Raw genomic sequence first — 12857 nt, 5'->3', positions numbered from 1 at the left:
TTCAAAATTCCACGGTTCGTGTCAGATTTACGTAATGTCGCGCTAAGAAAACCCAAGTCCACATAATGACCAGTTTAATGGTTTATTAGTTGATGATCCCTAACTACATGTTCTACGTGAAGCCTCCAAGCTCTAGGCCGTCTCCCATAGCTCCGTCGAGCGGTCACCTTCGAGTCTTCTTCAGTCTGTCCCCCGATATTAATTCTATACGTCTTTTATACCTATTTCTTATCTTTAGGTGGATTCTGTGCTGCAGTATTTGGCGGTACATACTAATTTTAATTATTCAAATTGCACACGTCCACTTAAGTTACATGACTTCAGGTAAGGCCATAAAACGAGTCGAGTGCACAAGCAATCGACTCTAATCAAATTGATTTACATGTCTGGGAATTATATTTGTGAACACTACACGCCTTCCCTTTTTACCAGAAAAAAAAAAATACATTTTTTTTTTTCATTTATCACGTTGGAGACATTCACTCTACATTATATTTACAACATATACACAAAGCGAAGCACGTTAATAAAAGAACACGTTACAGACAGGCCCGGAGGAAAACCAGAGATAAAACCCTTTAATTCATATCTTTCTTTATCAATTTAGGGAAAAATAGCTCTGGAAACCGGGCAAATGAGCGCCTTATATTTTAAAGTCTTTAAAATTCATTTGAGTCTTTTAGTGTTTAGTCTTTCAATGGCATCATCGGCAAAACAGCGGGGTCCACCCCTCTCCGCTGTATAGTTACTTGGGTTCCAGGACGCAGGACGGATAGGTCTAATGGATCGAAGCGCTGGAAACCCTCAGCCTTGGATACGCGGCAGGCGGTGGGTCGGAGGCGATGACACAGGCACGGCGATCCAGGGACCATTCACTGTCACCTGAAACAAGACACAAGGGAGAATAAACTTTCTTCGTTATAATAAAGTTTCATCGTCTTTTTTTTTTTTTTTTTTTTTTTTTTTTTTTTTCATACTTAAACCTCCCTTCGGTTGTATCTACGTTCAACATACATCTGCCATTACTTCTTTTTTTTTTTTTTTTTTTTTTTTTTTTTTTTTTTTTTATATGCATATACCGTATAAGCATTAATTCTAGGGAAACAATTCCAATCACAAGCTCGCCACAATAATAATATTGATAATAAACAAAGTCAATCAGGGCTAATATGAAGAGGAAAAACACCACCTATCATCCCAGACAACAGGAAAACCCACAGTTAGACCCCTAACTACATGTTCTACGTGAAGCCTCCAAGCTCTAGGCCGTCTCCCATAGCTCCGTCGAGCGGTCACCTTCGAGTCTTCTTCAGTCTGTCCCCCGATATTAATTCTATACGTCTTTTATACCTATTTCTTATCTTTAGGTGGATTCTGTGCTGTAGTATTTGGCGGTACATACTAATTTTAATTATTCAAATTGCACACGTCCACTTAAGTTACATGACTTCAGGTAAGGCCATAAAACGAGTCGAGTGCACAAGCAATCGACTCTAATCAAATTGATTTACATGTCTGGGAATTATATTTGTGAACACTACAGCGTGGCCATTAAAATGTATCGCTAGATCGTGTAAACACTCAGCGAAATGCACCTAGTAACTATATTCAATGTGCCGTCACTTAATTGCTTTCTCGATTTCATTAATTGACGACAGTAATTGCAGTAAACAAGGAAGAGGAAATGCTAAAGACAAAACAACGTCGGGTCTCTGTGTGACTTTCTCCCTAAACACTTTTTACGTTGCTGTCAAAGGAAAAGGAGCAGAGATAGCGATCATTTAACGTTTGATACACAATGTTCATTAATGTCATAATTTTGGCGATTTATTGAAACCATATTTGTACAGAGTAGGTTAGCATAAGTTAAGCAACAACCAGTATGAAGAACAACTCCCTTTTTAAATGAGGCAAGACACCCTCTTCACACTGATTATAACCTTGAGAAAGACATTATGCAACAAGGCAAAGGAGTTATGCGAAGTTCTTTCAATTTGTGTATGAATACAACACATTCTTTGTCGCTTTTACAAGACAATGGAGGCGAGCAAGCGGAATAATTACAATATACAATAAAAAGGAAATAAGTTTAGAAAGCTTACTTCGGGTCAGCCCCTTGCTTGTTCGAAAGAAAGAGATAGATATTGCGCCGCGACTCCCTTTATTAAACCTTCATGTGTTTCTGTAAAAGTGTGAAAGACAAGACTAGGCAACAGTCTTTAGTCGCTGTTGATATTGTTCGCGATTAATATTGAAGTATACCTCCTTCGCCTGCATGTAAACGTGTTACTTTTCCTCATGTGCACTATATTTCTTTTAGGTGGTTGAGACAAGGCGATGAGATCGATAAAAGTAGAGGTTAATCTAAACAATTAGATGCGATTTTTGTGAAATGTTTAAATTCTTGAATTTCTAATTTTTAAAATCTTTCATACACGGCCTCATATTTGAATTACTCTCAGGCCATACTCTTCGATATTATCGTGTTACACGGGACTTCTGGAAACCTGAAGCACAGGGCATTGTGAAACTTAATTCGCTACGGAGTCTTGTTATCCTTCATGCAGTTTTATACATGATAGCTGGGATGAACACCGGAAGTAGAAACAGGCTTTACTTAGCTTTACTTAAAAGGACACAAAAGAGGATTTTCGCGCCAAAATTGATTTATCCCGATTTATCCTGAGGTTAACAGTACTTTTCCGCGATTTACCAACCTTTAATCTATCATTCCCAGCACTTGCCATCGCTCTGTAACATTTTTGGAAAATACAATAAAAAGAAAACCTCCGCTTAAGCGGAGGTTTACCAACAACTACCTCCATTTTCATTATTGAGCTCTCTAGACTTCCGGATATCGCGAGATTCTCGTATTGCGACCTAGTTAAAACTAGTTCAAGCTGCCGGGAAAGCACATGGAACAGGAGGCTGAATTAGTTGAGACTCCATCGAAGAAGGGAAGAAAGATAACAAAAAGAAAAAGGAAACACTCGTTACAAAAGTCAACACCAGAAAAATAAAATGCGCGTAAAACAGTGTATCAGCAAATGTACGACAGGCAAACAATAAACACCGGCGAGGAAGAAGGCAGATGAAAATTAACCTGCTTGCATGGATGGCCATGGATACGAAGGATCGCCTGGCCGCAAAGTATTTACTGGATTTGTGAGTACAATTTACAATTATGTTTGAGATAAGACACCAGTAAAAATATTTATTAAGCACAGATATTAATGTTTATTTACGTGTGTTCGTTGTATTTCTTAACGATTGTCAGGCTCGTCTGTCAAAATATGCCATGAAATTGTAACTAATCAATATGAGTGGTATCGATAACAGGAATTACAAGTGTTGCTCATATGTCAACTCTGACAGGGTTTGGGTAAGTTTATACAGCAAAGAAAGTTTAAATGGAAATGGACATGGTGGGAGATACTGGTTTCATTACATGTACATTACCATGGCCGGGGCGAATTGTTGACTTACCAAGGGCACATTTCTTGTGCCTCTTACATCTGGGCATACAAAACACAGTAATTAAGACGTATGACCAAGATGCTATTTCTTTAGGCATCTTAATCCCAAAATGATTGTGCAGAAGCTGTTATTGTATATAAGTTTAACTCAGTTTTAAATGGCATGTCAACTATAATTGAAAATATCTTTGAATAGTATTTTGATTTTATATTCTAAAGGCAATTAAGTTTCCTTTTTACATTAGAAATAAATAAATAAATCAGAAAGGGGATTTTGCATGTTTATGTTTAGTACATCTGTAAATGGATAAATAGTCCAGAGTAATAATTTAGATCATACAATTTTAACTTTAGAGTCCAACCAGTATTTCGGAGATTAAACCAATATGAAGTGATCAAGAAACTTCAAAATTAAGTTGTAGTTAATACTAGTGCAGTTGAAGATGACAGTCTAGATAATTTAAGGTGATCATATTGAGAAAAATGGCATTTATACTTATTTCAGTTGAATTTTATACTTATTTCAGTTATGTTTTTACATGATTTTTCTCAAACTTGATTATCTTAATTTTATGTACTGTTGCTTTTTTTTGGTTGCAGTATCAAGGTAACTTTTTCCTATGGGATGCCTGAACTGGAAGAAGTGCAGATGGAAGAAGAGGAAGATGCTGAAGAAGAGGGAATTAAAGGATCCTGATGATCCAACATGGGACTAAAACATGTCTTTAGAGTAAGCAGAATTTTAATAAGCTGATATTCACTCATCATATATTAGGCATTATAGGTGCATGATTTCTCTTTTATCAATTTTTTTTTTCCAAATTGGCAACACATAATGTAAACATAATGCAAGACTCTATTTCTTCCATCAACTGAAACGAGCTAAGCTTTACCAAAGTATTGTGCACTCAATTCTAGAATATGCCTGCCATGTGTGGCATCCAGGACTAACTATAGAGCAATGCAAACTCTTAGAGACTGACCAAACTCGTGCTTTGAAGATTATTTTCCCTGACCTACACTATGATGAAACCCTGAACTTGGCAAATATGTGTACTTTATATAAATGAAGAGATCTGTTCAAAACTTTCTTTTACAAAATAACTGAATCCTCTGACAAACTGAATCACATCTTTATTGAGCAATCCAATCGTCTTTTAAGATCAAACAATAGTAACAAAGTGCCACAATTTAAGACCGACAGATTCCGATGCTCTTTTATTCCATATGCACTTTTAAATTTCCAATAGTATTATGTTGTCTTTTATCCTAAGTATAATAATTTTAAAGTTCAATTAGCAGTCTTTTAACTCTTTTAACTTTTATTCAAGCAAATATTCTTTATTTTCATTATAATTTTCTTAACACTATGTACAACTTCAACCCACTGGGTTGCAATCTTAATAAATTATTATTATTATTATTATTATTTTGATTTGCTTTTTTAGACCTTAAGGTTATGAACAACTGCCAGTATGATGTCCTGAAGAAGAGTTTTTTACATGGAAGAGGAACTCCATGGCTCTCCACCAAAAAAAGAGGAATTTTTCTTGAGGGTCCAAAGTGGGGACGAGTTGGATAGTGAGAGACTTTTCCTGACTTTCGAGTGCTGCTTACAGGATATATTCAGTGAACTCATCTTGCCAATGTGACAAAGCATAATCTGCTGACTTCAAACCATCTAGCACTGACATGTATGCTATAATGCAGACAGATTGGAAATCAAGGTGGTCTTTCCTCCCAAAACTAAGTCATATGCCTGATATTGAGAATAAACCATTTTGGTCCAGCATTTACTTCTTAAATCTAGATGACATCAAATGTATTATGGAATATGGTACTGGTGGCATATTGTGACTTCAACTTGATTTTAAACCAGTGTGTTGTCAGATTTTGTAAGATCACCAGTTGCAGTTTTGTGACTTTGTTCCAGCATAAAATTCTGTATTTGGCAAGTGACTGTATGTCATTTCTTTTAAGACCTACAAAAATGGTTTGAGTGAACACTTGTGCCTGTATTCAATTCTCCACAAAGCCATTATTTAGAATTCATGCAGGGAAGCCATGCCTGTATTTTTTAAAGAAATATTTATACCTTTCTATTTATTCCCTGCACATCTTGGAAAAGTATGTGTGAATATCTTCTGATGAAACAATTTATGTTTGTGTAAGTGGGGTAAGTCCTTTCTCATGACACATCCCTTTGCATGGAGATTTTTGTGTCAGCTCACATGAGTCAATACACTGACAGAGAGGGGGATAATTTGTTGATCTGCAATCCTCATGGGTCTGCATGTACATCAGACTCTTAACATGATAGCCCAGCTGTTAATAAGTCTCTCTCAAAAATGTTACCATACTATAGTGTACTGCACAATGTGAAAGTTTGTGAATGCTTGAATGGAAGGCTTATTTATGAAGAAAGCATTAATAAGTACGAAAATAATTATGCATTCTAGCTTACAAAATCTGTGTACATCTTATTCATTACATGTGACAGGTAATAATAAAGATGATTTGGCCAAATTCCAAACTTATGTAGCAAACTTTATTCTTGTATTTTTGCCAAATATTTGAAATATAAATAAAAGATGTTTCAATATTTAAACTTTTATTTCATTCATAATCTCTACCCAGTTAATGTTACATTGATACTGCAGCTTATGCTTTGTACATAACAATATGTTAATAATAATAACAGTTGGATAGTACATGTTGTTAATTTACTAAAGGCCTAGTTCTTAGAAAAACATGTTCGACATTAAAATATATTCTAAAAAAGTTTTCAAGAATTGCATGAGAATTGAATCTTTGGATGTATTTGGCAAAATTCTTAAATTATTGAAGAGTTGACAATGCCCAGAAAATAAAAGTCCTTGAGGCTCTCTGTGATCTCAGTCTTGGCACTTAAAATACGTGGGCATTACAATATAAAACTGTTCACTCAGTTTTGGTAAAAGGTGGTGGATTATGTGGTCATTAGTGCATATTTTTTGTAGCAGTCTTTTGCACAACTTGTCACGCGGACATTGAAGTGAAGCAGTATTGTAAGATTGGAGTGCTTCCTGGTGTGAGTTTTCCAGATATAACTTGAGGCACTGTAATAGTAAAATTACATAAAATGGTTATAAAGAAAAAATGTATTGATATTATCATAACAGCACTATTCTTTAACAAAAATTAACAAATTAGAGGGCATGATCACTACATGATAACCAGCTTTTGATAAAGAAGATTATGGCACAAAATAATTAAATTTAAATAGCTATAGCTGCATTAGATCATAAAGGCCACAAGAAGAAATAACATAATCACACATGGTTTTAAAGAACTGATGTAAAAAAAAAATCACACTAATATTCCCCATTTGCAATTAGAATTTTGACAAGCTAATCGATAGTACTAAACCATACCAAATGGCACTGTTCGCCCTCTAAAATAGCAAAAATTTTAAGCGGACCCAGAACCCCACGGCAACTAGAGGGTCGGCTTTGCATCCGCGGACCCCCCCCACTTCAAATTATCCTGGATCCGCCCCTGTTACCTGGTGTATTGCTAAAATTATTAACATACCTGTTCTCTCCTTCGTGCTTGAAGGGGTGTATCAACCAGTTCCTCCTAAGGAAAGGCTAAAAAATTCATTCCTTGTAATCATATTCATTCCTTATAATCATATTCATATTTATTTATTTATTTATTTATTGTATTATTCTATTATTTTACTCTTTATATTGCTCCAAAATTAAAATGATTTCCGATTTTTATAATTGGCTAAATAAACTCTTATCTTATCTTATCTGACAATATTAATACATTTACAAATGAGTTACGTGTTGTACAAAGAACACCCTCTATCCCAACTAGTACAGTACTCGAGTTACATTGTATATCTCATGGGATTCCCCTGCGGGAATATGGTGTGAGGTTCGTCTGCAAGTACTGGTAGATGACCACATTGAGCAGAAAACGGTATTCCTCCTGGTTTACAGAACTATATACCTCAGGGTCAAAGTGCACTACCACGCTTCATGTAACTACGTAGTACGCAGTGCGAGTGGTTTGGGGACTGCGAGTGCGTTATCCGAGGAAATGTAGCAGTTATTTACGCTTTTAAACTTCCACTGCTAGATATTTTTATTTCCTGCCACCTTCCCATTTTAAAACACATATAGTGACTATAACCCGCTTACCTGCAAAGATTCTGTGAACAATTCCTCTTCTTCTCGCCCACGCTCACCTTCGCAGTCGAGTGAGACATGCTGTCTGCATTGTTTACATCTCGTATCTGAGTCGAGATGCCGCGTTATTTCAAACTGTGTCAAGATGGCTGACGCCCGGGGTTCGAAAGTGGACGGTGAATATGATTCTTTTTTTTTCGATATTGATTAAGGCCATTTACCTGCCATTTTATGCTTTACCCATAGCAATTGTTCTCAGATAAGTTAAATAAGAAGCAATCCATGCACTAAAAAGGCGTTTTTAATCCTATTTTTTGTCCCTTTAACATACGACAGTTTAAACAAAACCAGTCTGCAAGGCTTGCTTTGATTTGGCGTTAACCTGACTGGATGAACACTGCGAAGTAGAAACAGGCTTTACTTAGCTTTACTTAATATACGACAGTTTAAACAAAACCAGTCTGCAAGGCTTGCTTTGATTTAGCGTTAACCTGACACTGGTTTTGAAAGAACAAATATAAATATGTTGGATGGATTAAATCACCGACTTCGTTATAATTTAACTAAATGTGTTCATTTACACAGTAACACAGATAATATTTATAAGTTGTCTGTCGTTCAGCACGCATTATAGGCGGGTAGCTAAACAGTGACAATGATCACAGTAATTGTATAGGCATCGTTTAAGCTTGTTCGAGAGGTCCGTTTTTCATATAAAGCATGGACATAACATGGACTTATTATGTCCATGTATAAAGTAATAAAAGGGCCATTAAATAGCCTAATTTTCATAAGAATTTTCAGTGTTTAAATTGTTTGTTTTTATTTGCTTCATTTTACAGATTATTGCTTGCTGAAAATTTGATAAAATATAGGACAATTTAAGGACAATTAACTTTCTGTAAAAATTATCCAGCGTTTGTATTAATTTAAACAAAACTTTATTAAACTTTCTTTAAAATAATGCAATTGTTCTTCATGTACTCATACACATTGTAAATTGAATATGTAGACCCTCCTCCCATGTAAAACGCTTCTAATATATACCCTGTATCCTTTTTTCTCTTCAGACAGACACAATAGAGAATGTGGTCAAACCAAAAATGATTTTTGGCAAACAGATAACAGATTCATCAGTATGAATAAAAGGAAACACTTCACTTTTTTCTTCTGTTTTTTTCCTGTCTCAGTGAAAACTTAAATACCCCTAGGATGCTACGTGGGTCAAGCGTTCCAAAGTAACACGTACCAGTATCAGTATTCTTCAACAAAAAAGTTAGAAACAATAGTATCTGCAATGCAGTAAAATTTGAAAGAAAGACAGAAGACAAAGGCCACTCTCACATCAGGTTTTTTTCCCTGTCATTATTTTATATAAGGAGTCCGCTAGTCCTCTGATTTTCTCTCCTACTTTTTTTTTCATCACTACATTCTTATTTCACCTACAGGTGTTATTATAATATCTCTTAAATAAGAATAAAGCAAAAATGAGTATAATATCGCATAGTTTTGTGAAGGGATCACTATAACATATTTTTTCTTAGGACGGGACTGAACCCGATCTCAATCAACAGCCCACAAAGCACATACCAACATTTCAACATTCCGTTTGAGAAAGTTCATTTCAAAAAAAGGATTTGTACAAATTTCGAGTGTTGGTAGTAAATGCTTTCAATCTTTAAGTTGATCTTTGAAATAAAATTACATAAACTGTGATAATTTTGAGCCTTACAGCAGTATTGTTATATGCGTGCTGATGTCTCTGTCATTATCGGTATTCATCGGACATACATAAAAGCAGACAATGGAAGAGGAAGTGACAAAAGAGTAGGAAACTATCAATGCTGTCATGAGCCAGCACTATTGTCCCTGAATTAAAGACAGGCAATGGTTATCTGTAACTACCTCTGGTTGAAGAGAATGAGGTGAGAAATCGACCACCAATTACTGTGGCCAGAAACTTCGTTATTAACCTAATTTGCCTTCTCCACCTAGATCTCGATGCCCAGTCTATAACGATGCAAATATTTACGTCTGTGACCACATTCTGTACACCGCAACGTATACCAAATAATATACATACATTGTGAACAAATCTATAACAAATATATATATAAAATGCAACTGTCACACGCATGAGATGGACAGTGAATTGTTCAACTATTCGAGGATAAAACCACCTAACTTAACGCACTTCATGACAAAGAACGTTCACACAAAAGGAAATGACAAGATTATAAAAACAATTACGAAACGCCACCCTTACAATACATATCAAAACAATTTTGTAATTATTTACAAGGGGGTGAAGGATGCGAACATTCTTTGTATCTATATTTATAACAAATGTTTCACTGCCACCCCCTTACCCTGTACACACAGCAGCTACCACTCATATTTGTGTAGTGAAGATGGCTGAGATAGCATATATGAACTGATGCAGAGCTTATTTCTGTTTTAGGAAAGTGATCTTAGTTTTGTACTGCGTTTTGTACTGTTTACTAAACTAGTAATTAACCAGTGAGTGGTTGGTTAAGAGTGCAATTAGCTCGTTACTAACAAAGAGCTGCAACTCTTGTTTACGCGTCAGGGCGGCTACGACTTCTATCAACTTGTGTCGCTGAAAATAATCAAAACAAAGTCTAGCAACACACGCATGTTAACACATTTTTGAGAAAAAGTGCATATAAACTTCACGAGCTACACAAAACCTAATCTATGCCTATACACAAGTTAAAATCAACCACCCTTTACATAAACCCCGCGAGCAAATCTGTTGGTACACGTATTAGTGCGGTTTCAGGAAAGTCATCTACTGCATTTTGTGATGTTAAGTAAACTAGTAATTAACCAGCGAGGGGTAGGTTAAGGATCAGGGGCGTAACCTGACCTTTTAGAACTGTAAGCACAGATTTTCAAAATTCCCAGGTACAGTTAAATGTAAATTAAGAATAAAATAAATTCGCCAAATATCATAGCTCAGTTTTCACCAGTAATAAAATCATCAGTTAAAATTAAATACATTGCAGCTATTCAATTAAGTTCCATTACATCATTTCACCCAGAACCAAGCCTTTTTTCTAGGATTGGGATACAGGCTGTCCAAAATGGGGTGGGAGTGTAATAAAGTGAAAAAATATTTTATAAAATAATAAATTTCAATGGGAAGGGAAGGTTAATAACAATCGCTGACACTCTTTTGCGAACCAATTCCCATGAATGAATATGAAAATTGCCTTTTCGTCTCGCTTAGATGGAGAACGATCTCCGGCTGACGATCTTCCGCAAATGGAAGCTATTGAACGGATATGAGAATTGCATTATCGTTTCGCTCATACGAATAATTAAAATGACTGCAATCTTATAACCCTACTGCGGTGTATCATGGTGTACGACTAGACAAATTATGAAAATTTATGCAGTTTTGATACATACACTATTTATTTCAAAATTGAAATTAAATACCTTGACAATGATGTAATTATAACTGTTAAATTTCTTAATTTTATAGTGCATCAAATTGAATAAACACGAGTCAGGAAAGATAGTGCGTGATTTTTACTAGCGTGTTTCGCAACAGCAAAATGTTCGTCATTTGAAATGTAAAAAAAGTATTATAAAAAGGTGGGATTATTCAAGGACTTTCAGTTATTATCTTTTTCTTCGTGGTTATTCAACAGTATAAGGCAATTTGAGAGCATTTAACTCGAGAAATACGCGACGCAATCCGCGGGCTGCTATTGTTCTGACTCACAAAGGCCGGTATTTTCACCCCGCTCACCCCATCGGGTTTATCACCCTGTTTATCTTAATGAAAGTGCAGGAGTACTTTTCTATTGATGATGGTGTCCTGCTCACAGTGGGTGGCTAAAAGCAAGCTGAGTAAATTTAGGCCGAGTTAGAGTAGTATTTATCGCTGCTGGGTCCCAACGGCTTAAGGTTTAAATCCCTATAATTAACGAACCGATAATAGTCGTTTAACTACCATAAGGATTATAAACCAAGGCTATTAAAGTGTCCTCGAAATTAATCCTGTAACTGTAGATTGTCCTTGCACCTCTGTCAATGCACCTCATTTAATTTCAATTTTATAATACAAGTATAGTATAAGTAATATATTCTTTCCTTATTCCTCGTTCATTATCATTCATGTTTTATAAATAGTTGAATGCAGTACGTTTATAAATAAATTATACATTTATAAATTAATGCAATAAGAATTTTTTGAGACAGATTGATGCTGACGCTCATGCATGTCAATCAAACAAACAATACTTAGTTCAATTTTTGACTGCGGAAATTTCATATTGGATGAAATAACTGTTAACAAATTTAACTAGCAAATTGTAAGCAACACAAAAATCATAATCAGCTGCGCGTGCCAAACTAGTGAACAAAAGGACAGTTCGCTACGCGTGGCACGCGTTAGCATAGGTTCTAACCTCTTAAAGCTATAATCCTATCGCCGCAACAGACAATGGGGACCTTCTGGCTGATGTATCCTGCTGTTAATTACACCTAGTTACAGCGGATTGTCTTGTCGCGCTGGACCACAGAAACCGGTGTCATGGGGTTCACTTGTCTTAAGTATTGTGTTATTCCACCTAAGCTATTGTGTTTGTGCGTTCGAATTTTGAAGGGATTTATACGGCCCTCCATTGTTTGTCCGCCCCCTTCTATTCACAAGATACGGATTAAAACATTTCGAACGTTGTTACACCGGTGTACAACGGAAACAAAATTATTACTACCACAGACACACACATACAGTGCACAGGCATCAAAAGGTATACATGAAATTTTGTCAATCTGAAAAACTGACAGATTTTTGCTCAGCCCCCCCCCAAAGTTCACATTAACCCTTTTCACTCTGAACATATATTAAAGTAAGTGGTGTTCAAAAGGGGGACTGAAGAGAATCACCAGTATAGTAATATCATTATTGCACAGACCTGTACTTAAGCTGCCACATTTTAGTTCTTGGTAGTGATCAGATGAGTTAAGCTGTCCTCAGTGAGATGATAATCCAGAAACATAACTTTGTCTGGGCTGAAATCATAAAACATATCATTAATAATGAATATATGCAGACACATACAGTAGTAACAACACAGATATAACACAGTGATCAAAATATATTATTATTTTATGATAAACACAGACACCGCAGCAACAAAACAGACATAGACCGCATTCTCAACGA

General features: G+C 35.7%; 2 long non-coding RNA genes across 2 annotated transcripts; one reads left to right on the top strand and one right to left on the bottom strand.

The window, feature by feature from the left end:
- Positions 1–68: 68 nt before the first annotated feature.
- On the bottom strand, positions 69–12480 carry LOC147763577 (uncharacterized). Its single transcript, XR_015332727.1, has 2 exons — positions 7050–12480; positions 69–6574 (listed from the first exon to the last, which is right to left on the bottom strand). It is a non-coding gene; the product is annotated as an uncharacterized LOC147763577 (long non-coding RNA).
- LOC147763578 (uncharacterized) lies at positions 4077–6078 on the top strand. The gene is made up of 2 exons (XR_015332726.1): positions 4077–4206; positions 4925–6078. It is a non-coding gene; the product is annotated as an uncharacterized LOC147763578 (long non-coding RNA).
- Positions 12481–12857: the final 377 nt, after the last annotated feature.

The sequence above is a fragment of the Lingula anatina genome, chromosome 2, assembly GCF_051362555.1.
Source record: "Lingula anatina isolate TDL-2025a chromosome 2, LinAna3.0, whole genome shotgun sequence".
Lineage (NCBI taxonomy): Eukaryota > Metazoa > Brachiopoda > Lingulata > Lingulida > Lingulidae > Lingula > Lingula anatina.
This window is presented reverse-complemented; position numbering and strand designations above follow the sequence as displayed.